This window comes from Ochotona curzoniae, unplaced genomic scaffold, assembly GCF_017591425.1.
Source record: "Ochotona curzoniae isolate NIBS_2020 unplaced genomic scaffold, NIBS_Ocur_1.0 scaffold_4506, whole genome shotgun sequence".
NCBI classification, from domain to species: domain Eukaryota; kingdom Metazoa; phylum Chordata; class Mammalia; order Lagomorpha; family Ochotonidae; genus Ochotona; species Ochotona curzoniae.
The window spans coordinates 9,092,645-9,108,226 of record NW_024467119.1 but is presented as its reverse complement, the minus strand read 5'-3'; positions in this window follow the sequence as shown (position 1 = coordinate 9,108,226).

Below are 15,582 nucleotides of genomic sequence, written 5' to 3'. Positions count from 1 at the left end.
TGGACTTACATATTTGCAAAGTTTTCATTTACTTTTATCAGAACATGTTCAGGTATCCAATTTTCTTCTTAAAACTTTGATGACACAAACATCAGGGTTTCTATTGTCCCACAATGTAATGAGAGAACAGTTGGGTTTATTTTTACAAGTCAATGGCATTACCTATTTGGGTAATTTTCATTGATTTATCTTCAAAGTAACTTTTTCTTCTTTTGTCACATGTGTACATGTTCATGTTTTGATTGTCTCCCATGAGTTTTTTTTTTTGTCTTGATTTTTGTTTTCATTTTGCTTTACATTTTCATGTGATAAAAGCACTGCTGAAGTTCTTAAAATATACATGACAGGCATAAAGTCTTGTGCTTTGAAGTTACCCTAGGAATCTTGATCAGTGCCTGATGGAGCATTGTAAACTACAAGGCTTCATGTCATCCTTCAGGTAATCCAATAACCGTGACCCCTTGGTGTTGGCATCTGCTAGGGTTTAAGGAGGTGCACCCCACAAATCGCACATGTTTTAGGACTGACCCTGTGTGAAGTAATGTGAGTGGTCACAGGGACTTCAAAATTCGCCAACTCCCCTCTGGCTTCTCACATTATTGGCGGTCTCTCCCCCACACAATGTCATTCAGTCCTGCAATCCTAGGAGTAGTGATCTCAATTTTCTTTTTTTTTTTTAAGTTGGCCTGCCTTGGTTGTTTTGTTCTTGTCATAGAAACTGACCGAATGCAGTGACTTTGGATTACCTATTCTCATAAATTAACATTTCCTTGGTTTTACTTCTGAAGTTTAATTTTGGATTGATTCTTGAATTATTCCTTTGTATTATGAAATTCTGGTTTGTACTTTGCCCTTGAGGATAAATGGGCAAAATGTAGGTCCCAAATTGCATACGTTTTGATTTTGGTGACCTGCTATATTAAATGTGTGAGAGAGACAACTGTCTCACAGTTGTACTATCCAAAACCCAGATTCAAAAAGTTCATTATTTTGATCCTGGTTAATCTGCCGCCTGAGCCCTTTGAGGGATATTCCCAGACTCTCCCTTTATAATGCTTTATTCATTTCCTGAGAAACTATCATTTAGTATCTATCACTAGCATTTTACTAATGTTAAGCATGACTTACACTTAAAAAAAAAAGATTTATTTATATGTATTGCAAAGTCTGATGTACAGAGAGGAGACACAGAGAGGAAGATCTTTCACCTGATGATTCATTCACCAAGTGGTCGCAATGGCTAGAGCTGAGCCAATCCAAAGACAGGAGCCTGGATGGAGCCTCTTACAGATCTCGCACATTGGTGCAGGGTCCCAAGGCTTTGGGCTGCCCTCGACTGCTTTCCCAGACACAAGCAGGGAGCTGGATGGGAAGCAGGGCTGCTGGTGTTAGAATCAACGCACATATGGGGTCGTGACGTGTTCAAGGTGAGGACTTTAGCTGCTAGGTCACTGAGCCAGACCCAAGCATGACTTGCACTTTTTAAAAGATTCAATGTTAAGGCATCATTATATTCTTAGAACTTCTAAACATTTATGATGCTGTACTTGTTGTAATAATATTACATTAACATGAAAATTGGTAAGAATTGGGCTGTAATTATAATACATTTGCTGTGATCCTAAGAAAATAATGTATCAATGCCTTTCTTAAGGAAAAAGAAATGAAGTGGATGCTTTTCTCTAAACACTCAATCTCCATATTTTAACTTACAGTTGGCCATATAACCAAGTGCTAAATAATATGAACTGAACAATAAAACACAATTATGTAGAAAAATAAAATGTATTTTTTTTTTTAATTTGAGAGGCTGGGAAAATGAGAGAAACAGGAAGACAGGGAAAAGAGATAGAATGAAAAAACAAATCATGCATTTGCCTGTTTGTTCTCCAAGGACTTTAAAAGCCAGAGTGGGACCAGGCCAAAGTCAGGGGCTGGAATTGAACCCGATCGTTTTGGCTGGTGGAGATCCAGTTTCCCGAGCCCATTTTTGCTGACTTTGAATGCCTGCGCTAGCATGGAGTGTTGTAGTGCAGCCGAGCTGCTATACCACGAGCCTGCCCCACAGCACTGATTTATCATGGCTTGTGACTAACAAAACGCTTTTCAGATGCTTGAAAAAATCATTTTAGTCTTGGCAGTGTATGTCTGATGTCGAGTATTCTGCAAATCTTCAGCCTTTGTGTGAGTCATCCAGACATTGGATGAGCTGGACGAGCATCAAATGTAAGGGGAGTCCGGCCTCCCCTGGCAGGTTTTGGCTAAAAGAGGTCCGTTTCAAGAGTCAGTCATTCTTTCAGGCCGGGGCGGTGTTTTTTTCCACTTCATTGTTTAAGAATATGTATCAGGATGTTGCTGATATGGTAATTCAACTAACTCAAATTACCTGTTTGTTTTGTCTATTTGTTGCATTGCATATTCTCAGGGAAGCCTTGAGCAAGGTTTATGATTTTGCCTGTGAATGGCTAATTGCTCCAGCATTATGGGTGGAAAAGCTAGAAATATTTATACTGGGTCATCATTTGGAAAATAATCTGAACATATGAAAGTTGGTCTACTGTCATTTCTTTACTATTTTCAAATGATCTATGAATCTATTCGTTCACCAAACTCATAAAACTGCAATTGATCTCAGTACGTCTTTACACTATATTAACAAGTGTTTTACTTAGTTGGGGTTTTACTATTTTAATTATCTTATTTCCATTGGGGGGAAAAAAAAACAACAGATTCCTCAGAGAATCATGGCTGAAGCCCTTGGATTCTTGCTGCCCACAGGAAAGGGCCAGGCCTGACCTGGTCCGGTGCAGCCTGCTGCAGGTGTACGGGCGGTGAGCCCGTTGGTGGGGAATCCCGCTGCTATAGTCAGCTCTTTGTCCCTATGTCCTCATCCCCTGAACTTTCAGATACAATAAAAATAAATCCGGTGATTAAGCATGTTAGAAATCTTTTGGCATTTTTATTGCAATTGTATTTAATAAGCAGCTCAATTAAAGCAGAAATGATTTTTTAAGTGTTGGTAAAATCTGAGAACTTACATTTTGTGTCTTTACATCTTCCTTATTTTCTTGGAGGCTTTATAAATCTGTTGAAAATATCTTATTGTATTAAAGATTTATTTATTTTTTATTGCAAAGTCAGATATATAGAGAGGAGCAGACAGAGAGGGAGATCTTCCATCTGTTGACTCACGCCCCAAGTGTCCGCAATGGCCGGAGATGAGCCAATTCAAAGGCAGAAGCAGGGCGCCTCCTCCAGGTCTCCCACACGGGTGCAGGGTCCCAAGGTTTTTGGCTGTTCTTGACTGCTTTCCCATGCCACAACCAGAGAGCTGGATGGGAGGAGGGGCCAAGGGGATAGAAACCAGCGCCCATATGGGATCCTGGCATATTCAAGGTGGGGACTTCAGCTGCTAGGCTACTGTGCTGGGCCCTTGAAAATATTTTACACATGTATGATATTTCATATTTTCTTGAGGTTATATTGTGTTATATTGCACTGATTTTGTTATAATAAAGGTATGATCTTAATCTGAATGCTAGTCTTTTGTCCAGTACATTTGATAATAATATTTATTTGACTTGACAGTTTTTAATATATTCTTTGGACTGTCTATGTAATCATGTCATCTTCAAAGTAGAACAGTTCTCCACTGTTTTTCAATCAAATAGCTAGATCCCATTTCTTTCTTCTGTTAGTTCGCTGGCTCAGAGTCAGAGCACAATATTTAATAAAGATTGCGTGGGAAGATATCCTTGCCATACTCTCAAAGAAAGCCAGGCAGGTTTTCATCAAAGAGGGGCCTAAACGTTGTCAAGGTTTTTAAAAACGCTCTTTGTCAGTTTGAGAAATTTCACTTTCATTCCTTAGTGTTTTTTTTTTCTTTAATAATAAATACAGTTGTTTCTGTCAAATACTCTTTACATTAGTTGAGATGATAAAATGATATTCTTCTAAAACTTGCACTGACATGGCCCTTTGATTCATGTTCAGGTTTTGAACAATCTTGTGTTCCCAGGAGCAACGTCACTGTTTGTCCCGTGCTGTTTCTGTCTGCTGGTGTCCCACAGATTCGCAGCACACACTTGTGAACACGTCAGACAAGACTGATGCTTTTACCTGGCCTCGGTGTTCTACCACTTGGAGCAAAATAGATTTTTGTGAAGGATGTAAAGTGGAACTCCCTGATTTGATGCAATTATTTTATTTTTTGAATTGCAGTCAAGATCTTTCTTAGGCCAGGTTCGCAGTTGTGGGGAGTGAGCATTCCGTGCGCTGGCTGAGCAGTCCGCGTCCCCCTGAGCAGCCCGTGTTTAGTTCCTGGTGCTGATCCTGGACCCCGGCCAGGGACACTGACAGTTCAAGTGACCGGGTCCCTGCACGCACACAGGGAGCCTGGATTCCTTCCTGGGCTTCTGACTCATTCACGTAATTGACCCTGGACATCGCGGGAAGATAGATCAGGGGTGGGAACTATTTTTCATTCTATCTTTCTTTTTTTTTTTTTTTATCTTTTTCTCTGTCTCTTTACTTAAAAATAAATAAATAAATAAATGAATAAATAAATAAATAAATAAAACAGGGGCCAGAATGGTAGCCTAACAGCTAAAGTCCTCACCTTGCACACACCAAGATCCCATACGAGCTTTGGTTCTAACCTTGTAGCCTTGCTTCCCATCCAGCTCCCTGCTTGTGGCCTTGGAAAGCAGTCCAGGATGGTCCAAAGTCTTGGAATCCTGTACCTGTGTGGGGGACCGGGAAGAAGTTCCTGGCTCCTTGCTTCAAATCAGCTCAGCTCTGACCATTGAGGGCACTTGGGGAGTGAATCAGCTAATGGAAGATCTTGTCTCTATTTTCTCTATATCTGACTTTCTAATAAAAATATACAAATCTTTTAAAAGCATTAATAAAACAAAATAAAAGTTTGGTCTTTGCTGTTACATGTTAGATTTTCTAAAATGTGAAATTCATGAAAGTTTATCACTAAATACTAAGTCAAATTTATTACTGAATTTTTTAGCACTTTCATTTTTGCTGGTTATGCCTTAAAATATAAATTTATGTATTCATAATTGGGATATTTTGCCATCAATATTATCTTGATTTCATTGATAGTATCTGCAATTGAAGGGAAATAATACATATAATGTAGATTGCCAAGTATACTAGCATAAATTTGCTTTTATTATTTCATAGTATTGTTTGGGTATCTTTAGGTATTTTGTGATGCCTTCATTTTTCCATTCTTAACATTTTTTTTTATTCATAGATTTACAGAAAAGTTATCAGAGACTAGAATGAACTGCGACATAATTTCACCAATATTTCCCTAAGGTATCATCTTTCATAACCACAGCACAATTATCATAAGCACAAAATTAATATTGGCACAATGCCATTGAACTACTTCATATAATTTGTGTATCTGTTTTTTGTATTAATTTCAGTGTTTCCATCCTAGAATCTAACCTACGCTCCCACACAGCATTTATCTGTAAGCATTTATTCTGTGTTTGACTTGAGGCAATCTCGTAGTTATTATTGGTTTTCTTTGAGTTCCGAGGTTTTCCCATTTGGGTTTGTCTTCTGTATCTCAAGACAAATGGGCACTTACACAGCTTTCCCAATGATTTCACAGGAATATTTGCAAAGCTGGTTCTTCCATTGGCCAAGGTGGTAATTATAATCCTGCCAACACTCATACAAATTCAGAATATGTCAATTTATAGCTTTGGGTTGATTTCCTCCTGTAAAGAATTTCCTGGGAATTCCTTTGAGACTAGAAAGGAAATAGATATTTTTACTGATGCTAATCATTTTTGTGTAGAAAATTTTTTGTAGTTAAAATGCAAAGCATTTGATTTCATTTGTGCCATACAGTATGGATCTCTACAACTTTAACTTATTAGAGTTGGCTTATGCAAATCTGACTAAATACACTGAGTCAAATTCCATTCTGCCTTCAAAATGTTGAAGAATGGATTCTGTGGATAAGTAACAGAGACCTGTGTGGGAGGTTAAGAATGGAAATCATCTGCGGCCGTCATTGTGGGCAGAAGGCCGAGCTGCCTCCTGGAACACGCTGCCTCCTGGACGGCTCTCATCCTGGCGACTCTACTTCCAATCCAGCTCCCTTGTGAAAGACCGAGGAAAAGCAGTGAGAGATGGTCCAGCCCGCTGAGGCCTCAAAGAAGCTACCAGCTCCTGGCTATCGCCTGGCACAGCACTGCTCATTGTAGCCAGCTGGGTAGCGAACCAACAGACAGGAGATTTCTCTTTGTCGTTTCCCTCTGTAAGTTCGACTTTTAAATAAACAAATAAATAAGCATAAAAACCACTTATATAAAACATCTCTGTATATCTAATGGAGGGAGAAACATATTCCATGGTCGCGCTGATACTGATTTACACAGAGAGAATATGTAATTTGTAGAACTGAAAATAGAGTGAAAGTATATTTTGAAGCGAGCATCACTGCAGTTTGATCTATCCCAGCAGACTCCCCTGACTTCCACTTGCCACAGCATGATTTTACACTCAGAACGGATGCAGTTCATCAATGTGCTACATCAAAGATCTTAAATGAAATTTAGTCAAACTTTAAGCATAGTTTTAAAACTTCTATTACTAATTTTCTTTTTCTCCTCTTCCCTTTTTTTAAAAAAAATTTGATTTTGATTGTACAGTCCGATATACAGAGTGGAGGAGAGGCAGAGAGGAAGATCTGATGGGTCACTCTGCAAGCGGCCTCAATGGCTGAAACGGAGCCAAGCTGAACCCAAAAGCTAGGAGCTTCTGGCTCTCCCACGCAGGTGCAGGATCCCAAAGCATTGGGCTGTCCTCAACTGCTTTCCCAGACCACAAGCAGGAAACTGGATGGGAAGCGAGACTGCCGGAGATTAGAACCAGTGCCCATATGTGATTCTGGTACATGCAAGGCAAGGGCTTTAGCCGCTAGGCCATCACACTGGAACCTTAACTTTGATTATTTATCATTATTTTCATTAAATTATTTTGAAAATGAAATGAAGACTTTGTTTTCATTACACCTTAGATCTGCCTTTTTGCTCTATCTGTTCACATCACCAGATAAGGTACGCTTGACAATTCCCTCTCAAGCATCCCATATGCATTGAAATGAAATCGCAGATACTGTTCTCCAGGTTGGTAGGCGTTGCGACCATTTCCAAGCATTTTAGCATAGGCAGCTCTCTTTTCACTTATTTTTCATAAATCATATTGTTTAATCATAATTGCACAGCCTCCTTATCAGAAATGGACTAGTTTTTAACCAATAAGAAGACAGCTAAGTATTCGTTTACTTCTGCTGGGAAAAAGAACACATCTTTGAAAAATAAGAAACAATGTCTTAATGTGACTTTTTCAGAATAATATAATTGATCTGGAATCCAGTTATAAAAACAAATAAACAGCTTGTCACGGCCTTTTTACTAGAGAGGAGACACGTTGCTTGGCAGGGCACAGTCCAGTAGTTTCTGTAAGGTTCTAAAATTGCTGTGGACATGGTCAGGTGAGGACAGCAGATTTTGATCCTGTTTATAATTCCTTGAAATCATCAGAGATCAAAGCACGACCAACCCATCGCATGGACGCTGTCTGTCTCGGTCTCCTGTAGCTTCTGCTGCAAACGAGCCTAAACCTGGACTGCAAATGACAGAGATGCTTTCATTCCCAGTTCTGAAACTCTGACTAAAATCAGTGCTGGCCTGCAGAGGGTAACGACGTGGACCTCTGAGAGCAGAGTTGGCCTCTCTCAGGTCCTGGGGCACGCCGGGCAAGGGGCCACATCACTCCACGCTTCAGGCCAGAGCACTCAAGGCTGTCCTTACTCCACCCTGATGTCACTCGCTCTGTGTGTGTGTGTGCAAATGCACAGGTTCAATTTCTGACTCTTCTCCACCCTGTCTAGCTGATTATGAAAACATGCATTGAAACAGATGGTCTGTCATTCTCTACCTCTTAGAGACAACGTGGGAAGAAGCTCTTTTCCCTTGCAGATCCCAAGAAGAAATGTGATGTAAATGAAACAAAACCATTAATGAATTTAGCTTCTGACAGTCTCATTTTTTTTGTATTCTAGTATCACCTACCGTATGTTCAAATTCAATGTTGTAATGTATACATCCTGAACAATTTAGAAATTGTACTGAATTGATTTTTATGTTGCTGACCAGTAGCCGCATTGATGTTGGAAGCTCTTTATAATGATTCAGAAACTAACATATTTAACAAATGTTTTTTCAAGTCCTAAATATTTCATGAATATTTGAATTACATTAATTAAACTGAATGCTAAAGTTGATGGCTCAGAAAACATAATCAATGAATAATGAAGAAAAAACAACCAGGTTGCTTCATACTTCCATTTAGTGTATACGTTCATTTCGCTATAATGACCATGTGCGCATTTATGTTAGATGATCTATTCATATAAATTACTTACACTTGCATCTGAATTAATTCACTGATTTGACAGTGCTACAGGTATAAAGGAGACATTTATTAGATTGGCAGGTGAAATTTTCTAGTCTAATGAAGACTACATCAATAGTGGGAAAAAAAAACAGCTATGAAGAAATACTTACACATTCAGTAAATCAACAGTGAAGGGCAAGCAGGATTAGAGGCATGGCCATTTTAACCGATGTCTTCAGGGAGGTGAGCAAACTGTGATGCCAGTGAGAGGAGCCTGACATTTTAGATGGGGTAGCCAAGAAAAGCTTTGTACAGTGAGTGACTTTATAGCACCTGTGAGAATTGAAAAAAACTAGTCATGCAGATGTAAATGGAAAGAGAAATTCAAGCAGAAGTAAACTTAAGCAACAACCTGCCTGAGATGCTTAGGAAAACTCAAGGCAGCAGAGAAGAACAAAAGGTGAAGAAGAACGAATGGGAAGAGCTGTGCAAAATAACTAGTTGGGGAAATCAGCTGGGAGCTTAGACGGTTTCAGTTTTCCCTTCAAATCGAAACCGATTAGAGAGTGGAGCAGTTGATCGGCATTCCTGCCATATGCCTCAACAGGATCACTGTGGCTGGCTTGGTGAAGAACACACAAGTAAGAGCCAAGCAAAGCGGCCGGGCAGTGGGGAAGCTGAGGCAGTAATCCAAGAGGTAGAGAGAGATGAGCTGGCCCTGCTATCAGAGGATCAAAGATAAAACAAATAACTCAGTAGCTTTGACAGCTGAAACATAAATGATACTTTGATCAATGCCATTTCATTTTTTCCCTGTGTTCTAGACAACAGTTGGCAGACAATTTTAAACTAAAGCCAGGATTCGAGGAATCGTAGGACGATCATTGGAAGGACACATTTAGCCTGTAGATTTAGACATGTATTTTGGCATATGATTGTTTTCAGCCAACATTTAAAAGTTGGAAAAATTCATGCAAAATATGACTTTGCAGATGACCTTGAAATACCGGACATTGTGGTAACAAAAGGCACAGTACCAACAGAAGAACCGATTAGTATACACAAGGCTGACAGCATTCCAGCTTTACCCAGAGGGCACCAGTTCTCAGGGAAACAAAGATTCATACACAGTTGCATTCTATCACCACACTTACTGTGTTGCTTCTCTTATATTGTTAAAAGGTGATGTAAAAGTGAAAATTACATAGAAAACAGATTTTTCAAATTTGCATTTATTTGACTGATAGAAAATTAAAAAAAAAAGAGAGATTGTTGAGAGAAAAATTACTCCCACAAACAACCTGATAAAGATGGGAACATTTCCTGGCTGTGAGGGCAAGGTTTAGTCACATCCTAAAGACCGCAATATTGATACACTGGCGATCAAACTTGTGGGAGAGACTAGCATTCAGATCATAATATGGTCATTTGAGCTTCTGACCGCTGATGCATATGTTACAGAGCTTTTGATTATGTTTTAGTTTGCAAGCACGATTGACATACTCAAGTGATGCTTCAAAATTTGGAACCACAATCAATATATATATATGACCCAAGAAAGTCACAAATGAATACATGTTTATTAAAATTCTGAAAAAAGTGATACAGAAAATTACTGTGAGCTTACAGATCAGTTGACTTTTTTAGATCCAGAATATTCTATAGCTAAGGTTAAAATCAGAGCATGAGCTGTATCCGTGCTCTTCATCTTACTCATTTTGTTTTTAAATTTAGATTTTTTCTTTTACTTAGAAGCACAGATATCCTCACATTTGTGTATTGGCTTATTTTGTATTATGCATCTACTTTTTACAGAAAATAACTTGTAACTGCATTTGTTTAATAACTTTTCCTATGCTTTTGATGAATTGAAAAGCAATGTAAACTCGTTTATAGTTTATGAGAGTGAACAATAAGTACTTATGATGATATACTTAGCAGAAGATAACTGGCATTCAAGTGACAGGAGTGTTGCCAACAGTGTGACAACAAAGTAATTGTGATAAAGAGTTGTGATTCTTAGGTTGAGATGCATATGGATTCAAATTCCAAAACATAGCCTGAATGCGTGGATGATTTGAAACAAAATTCTCAGCATCCATTTTTTTTTCTTCACCTATATATAAAAAAAAATAATACTTCTGTTAAAGTCAAATAAACACTTAAAAAACCTATTGATTGTGTTTTTGTATCAATGTCTTAAATGCAGTGCAATAGAACAGTTTAACAATTTTAGTGTCCTTATTTACAATGATTCTTTTTAAAAAACCTGTTCTAGCATACTTTACTTTGTTTTATGATACAGTTCCATAGTCTCCAGGGATTGCCTTTGCCAATCGCCAAAATTCCTTCCTCCCACCCCATTGATTTCCCCTCTAGTTTTTCAATGGATGTCCTTCATGAACAGTCACAAGCCCATCATGCTGATATTGAAGTGTTTCCCGACAATGGGCAGTGTCAGAGAGTCCATCATCCTACCATTAGGATACTTTCAATTCTTTCACGGGGAGCAATCTATATATTCAGTTATCCTGGAAACAAAACTGACATCAATAGTGATTTTCATAGAATATTTGTATTCTCATCAAATTCCAAATTTTTTTGGAATTTTTGTATAACAACAAAAGTAATATAACGTATTGCTATACTCACTTTTTAAATACAATGCAACTTACAAATTGTGGATCGGGTGTTTGGAAACATACATCTAGAAACACAGATAATAAAAAAAAAACAATTGATTGGTGACCGTTGAACACCTATTGATGGAACGATTTTTTTTCTTCTGAGAACTTTACATGCACCGAGAGCTCGGATGATCTGGACTTTTACTTGACTTTGTGACTTTAAGAAAGTACGTGTCTCTAGATCTCAGTTTTCATAATAAGACAGTGATGTTAGAATGAACTCTGATCACACTCTCATTAAAATCCTGAGGTTTTTGGTTCTTTGCATAGTTTCAGTCTTAACAGCAAGGTTTAGTCGATTATGTTTATCACAATGATGTTAGCGCAGATAATGCAAATATGTACTGTGACATTTTTAATTGTGCTCATCAAAATTTATATTCCATCATCATAACTTGATAAACTTCAGGTACGACATTATATGGAAAGTAGGCTCATGGGCCTGGCGCGGTGGCGCAAGTGGTTAAAGGTCCTCGCCTTGCACGCCCAGGATCCCATATGGGCGCCGGTTCTAATCCCGGCAGCCCCGCTTCCCTTCCAGCTCCCTGCCTGTGGCCTGGGAAAGCAGTCGAGGACGGCCCAAAGCTTTGGGAACCTGCACCCGCGTGGGAGACCCAGAAGAGGCTCCTGGCTTCGGATTGGCATAGTATCGGCCCGTTGCGCTCACTTGGGGAGTGAATCATCGGACGGAAGATCTTCCTCTCTGTCTCTCCTCTCTGTACATCCGCCTTTCCAATGAAAAAATAATAAAAATAAATCTTTAAAAAAAAAAAAAAACGAATAAGGAAAGTAGGCTCATTGTAAATAACACCATCAATTAACGTAAATGGTTAAGAAGAGATCCCACTGCATTCCAACTTGGCTGGTGTTCTTATCAAAAGCAGTAACGATGAAACATGCCTATGAGCAAGGAACAGAGTATGAACACACAGGTGTGTCAGCAAGAATTAGCATAACACGAGGACATCCAAGTCTACCAACGGTCACCAGAGTTGCGGAGAGATGTGGAACATGTTCACTGGCGCAGGAGAAAACTCAGGACATCTTGATCTTGGAACTCAATCGCAAAGCCATGATGCAAAAACCCTGTGTTGTTCAAGTTGCCTGAGTGGTGGATCCTTGTTATGACAAACTTGCAAGCCAATGCATCGGACAAATGGTAACTATTTGCAAGATGGCTGACTGGGATCCCTAACTTCTTAATTTATGTCATTTTGTCATATTGTCTGAGATTTATATGTAGTTCTTTTAAATATCTACTGTATGGTATGCTAATATATACATACAGGTTCATTTTACAATTCAGAGAAAAGAAACCCTAGTGTGTATAGATTACACTTCACACAGCATTATTGTGTGTAATGTTCATAAGTGAAACTATAAAGACAACACAAGGCCGTATCTCCATAACATGAACGAACATGAGCCACAGTGAGGTTTCTGGCACAGAATGGGCCTTTGATCACACACAGACACACACGATGAAAAGAAGGGATATTACAGATCAGAATTTTACTTCTCACAGTTGGCATAATCGTAGCTCTAAGCACAGTTCAGTTTAATTTTTTTTTTAAACAGGGAGATTTTTTTTTTTTCCACCTCAAGCTTTACTGGCCGCAGGCAGACTCTTTTGGACATAACCATGAAAATACCAAAACAAAATCAGATTTCTAGAAGATGTACCTCAGGTTTTGCAACACAGCACAAGCGGCAAAGGATGTAACAAAGTCACTATGTGAATAGGGGAGCCAGAATCAATGAGAGAGGACATTAAAAGAAAATTACATGATATTATCATTTGTAAAGAATGCAAAATAGTCTTGTCTAATGTTGTAACAATACTTAATATAGCAGACACAGGCATAGCTCCAACAAACTTCATAAAACCCAAAATGCTATGCCAGAAACGGCCATTTGTATTATCACAAGCAAGCAAGCTTAAAAAAAGAGAAACAGGAAGTTTGCTTTTCTGTAGGTCAGTTCCTGTTACTCTCCACATTAGCTAAGGTTTGGCCATTTAGTGGTTGATTTGATAACACACTAAGGATATCTGTTTAAGTGATTCATTCTTTTCTCATTTTATCAATTTGAAAATATAGTTGCTATAATCTTTTCTATGTGGCAATGAATAGTTACTCTAATTTAATTTGAACAGATTGTCACAGTGTTTTGTTGGTATTCTTGCATTTGCACCATTTAATAAGATGTTGTAAGGTCCTCTTCCATGGGTTTGCCATGAAGCATTCGTAAAGGTCTGCGGAAGGATCTCTCGAGCCTCTGCTGTATGAGTTTCACTCATGGAGAAGCTCCAGCTAACGGCTCAAAGCACAGCTCTACACTGGCTTGGAGGAGCTGAGGAAAATCAGTGCCTTGATCCTCCTCCAGTCCTTAAAACAAAGAAGGATATAAGAAATAGGATTTAGGCTTAAGATCTCTTAAGCAAATACCTAGAAAGAAAATCAAAATGTTTGTTCAGTTTCAACATCAGAGTTCTCTTTGATAAGCACATAAAATGGGAGAAAATTGATGTTCCACACCTAATTCAGGTATTTCTGACACTGGACTTGGTATAGGTATTAAACTTAACAAATTGATGTTATGAACACAACGGGTTATGATACTCAATGAAATGGCATACTAAAACATATCAATTAAAGAATGGTGAGTAAGCACCACGAGAGGCAGAGTACAAATGACAGTAACATGGTGAAGTGAAGAGGAATTTTTACATAACTGAGCTGAAACAGCCTTTTGAGTCTCAGTTACACTAATGACATCACCCTTTAGAAATCTTCATTTTCATTTTTTTATACACAAAAATTTGACATAGAAACTGCAGTACAGACTGATATAAATTACCTGCATTGATACCATTCTCCTTTATTTCTCCAAAAAGGCCATCTGGTCAAGGTGAGTTGAAACCCTAGAACATTCCTCTGTCCCCAGCACAGGGCTGTGGACTCACAGAAGCTAGAGCATCCATGATACTCGGCATCTTGCACTTTGAAGTAGAATGTTCTACCCATTTTCAGCTTTCTGTCATGACTGTGCAATGCCTGCAAGACTTGAGCTTGTATTTTATTTTATTTGCAGAGTATTTTAAACTCACAGTTCACTAAGATAAAACAACTGCTTCTAACAGAAATGAAAAGGCAAAGCACCGATGAACAGTCCCTTCCATCTGCAGGGGTCTGATTTCATATTAAATTAGTAGTCAAGGCTGACTGATCTGTAGCTCAGAAAGTTCTCTTGTTAGGCTAGCTCCTATGCTAGCCAATGACCAAGATGCAGATTACAGCTTTGTTGAATCTAGCATTGAGCAAAGAGCTGCCAATTACTTTGTTTTTATCTCATTACCTACAAATTCCCAAGATCAGAGGAACAATGCCTTACTCCACACTATGTCACTGGAACATTCCCTACCCCCAAAGGGAAGCTGTTGCTCTTGCTCCCTTCTGTCCTCAGGGTACCAGACCATGAAATACCTGAGTGAACATTCTCAGGTTGTGTTATATGGACGATATACAGCTAAGAAAAAAGTGTACAGAAATATAAACTACTGACACTTAGATGCTAATCCAGCTGTATGGGGAGGCCCAGCCCTAACATTTTGAAAAAAAAAAAAAAAAAAAAGATAAAGTACAGTAAAACATAAAGCCAGCATCAGAAATTATTAGCAGATATTAAACAGCCAGAGTTAGAGCTATATGTCAGATTTAAATAAACTCATTTAGGTAGAATGCTAGTATCTCTACGAAAAGAACAATAAATTATCAGTTATCCCCAACGACAGAAAAATGTGGCATTATGGTCATTTAAATATTCATGTTGATGCTATTAGGCATACTATCTTTCAAATGTAAACAGGATGTGGAAAGTGTAAAAAAAACTACTTGAATGGAATTTAATAGGTAACAAGTCAGATTACATCACGATGCTGGTGATCAGTCTAAATAAATGACGACATTTGTCTAGTAATTTTGCGGTGACTGCTAGAGTGAGGGAAGAGAAGGCAGCGGCTCCACGCTTCAGCCGAGGTGTTTGCCTTTCACTACCCGCTTTGCTGGAAGTTCCCAGAAACGGTTACTTATTCAGTCATTCATCAAATATTTATTGAACACCAAGAATAGGCCAGCAATTTGGGAAAAGGCTGTAAGTACAACAGGAGGCAAGTCACGGCCATGGCTCTCAAGTAGCAAACTATCTAATGGACAGTTTAAACAGGCGAACATGTAACAATCCACCAAGGACCTGAAGTCTTAGGGAAACATGCGCCAAGCAGCCGTTGGAGGAAGCTGAACAATCTTTTAGATATGCTTTACACAGAGGGCGAAGGACAATCAACATAGAGAAAAATGTTCAGAGGGAAATTAAAGTTTCAAAGTTAAACAGGTCTCCAATCTGCTACCCTACATTACAAGATTGTGTAACTGCATTTATTTTAAGATGTATTATGCTA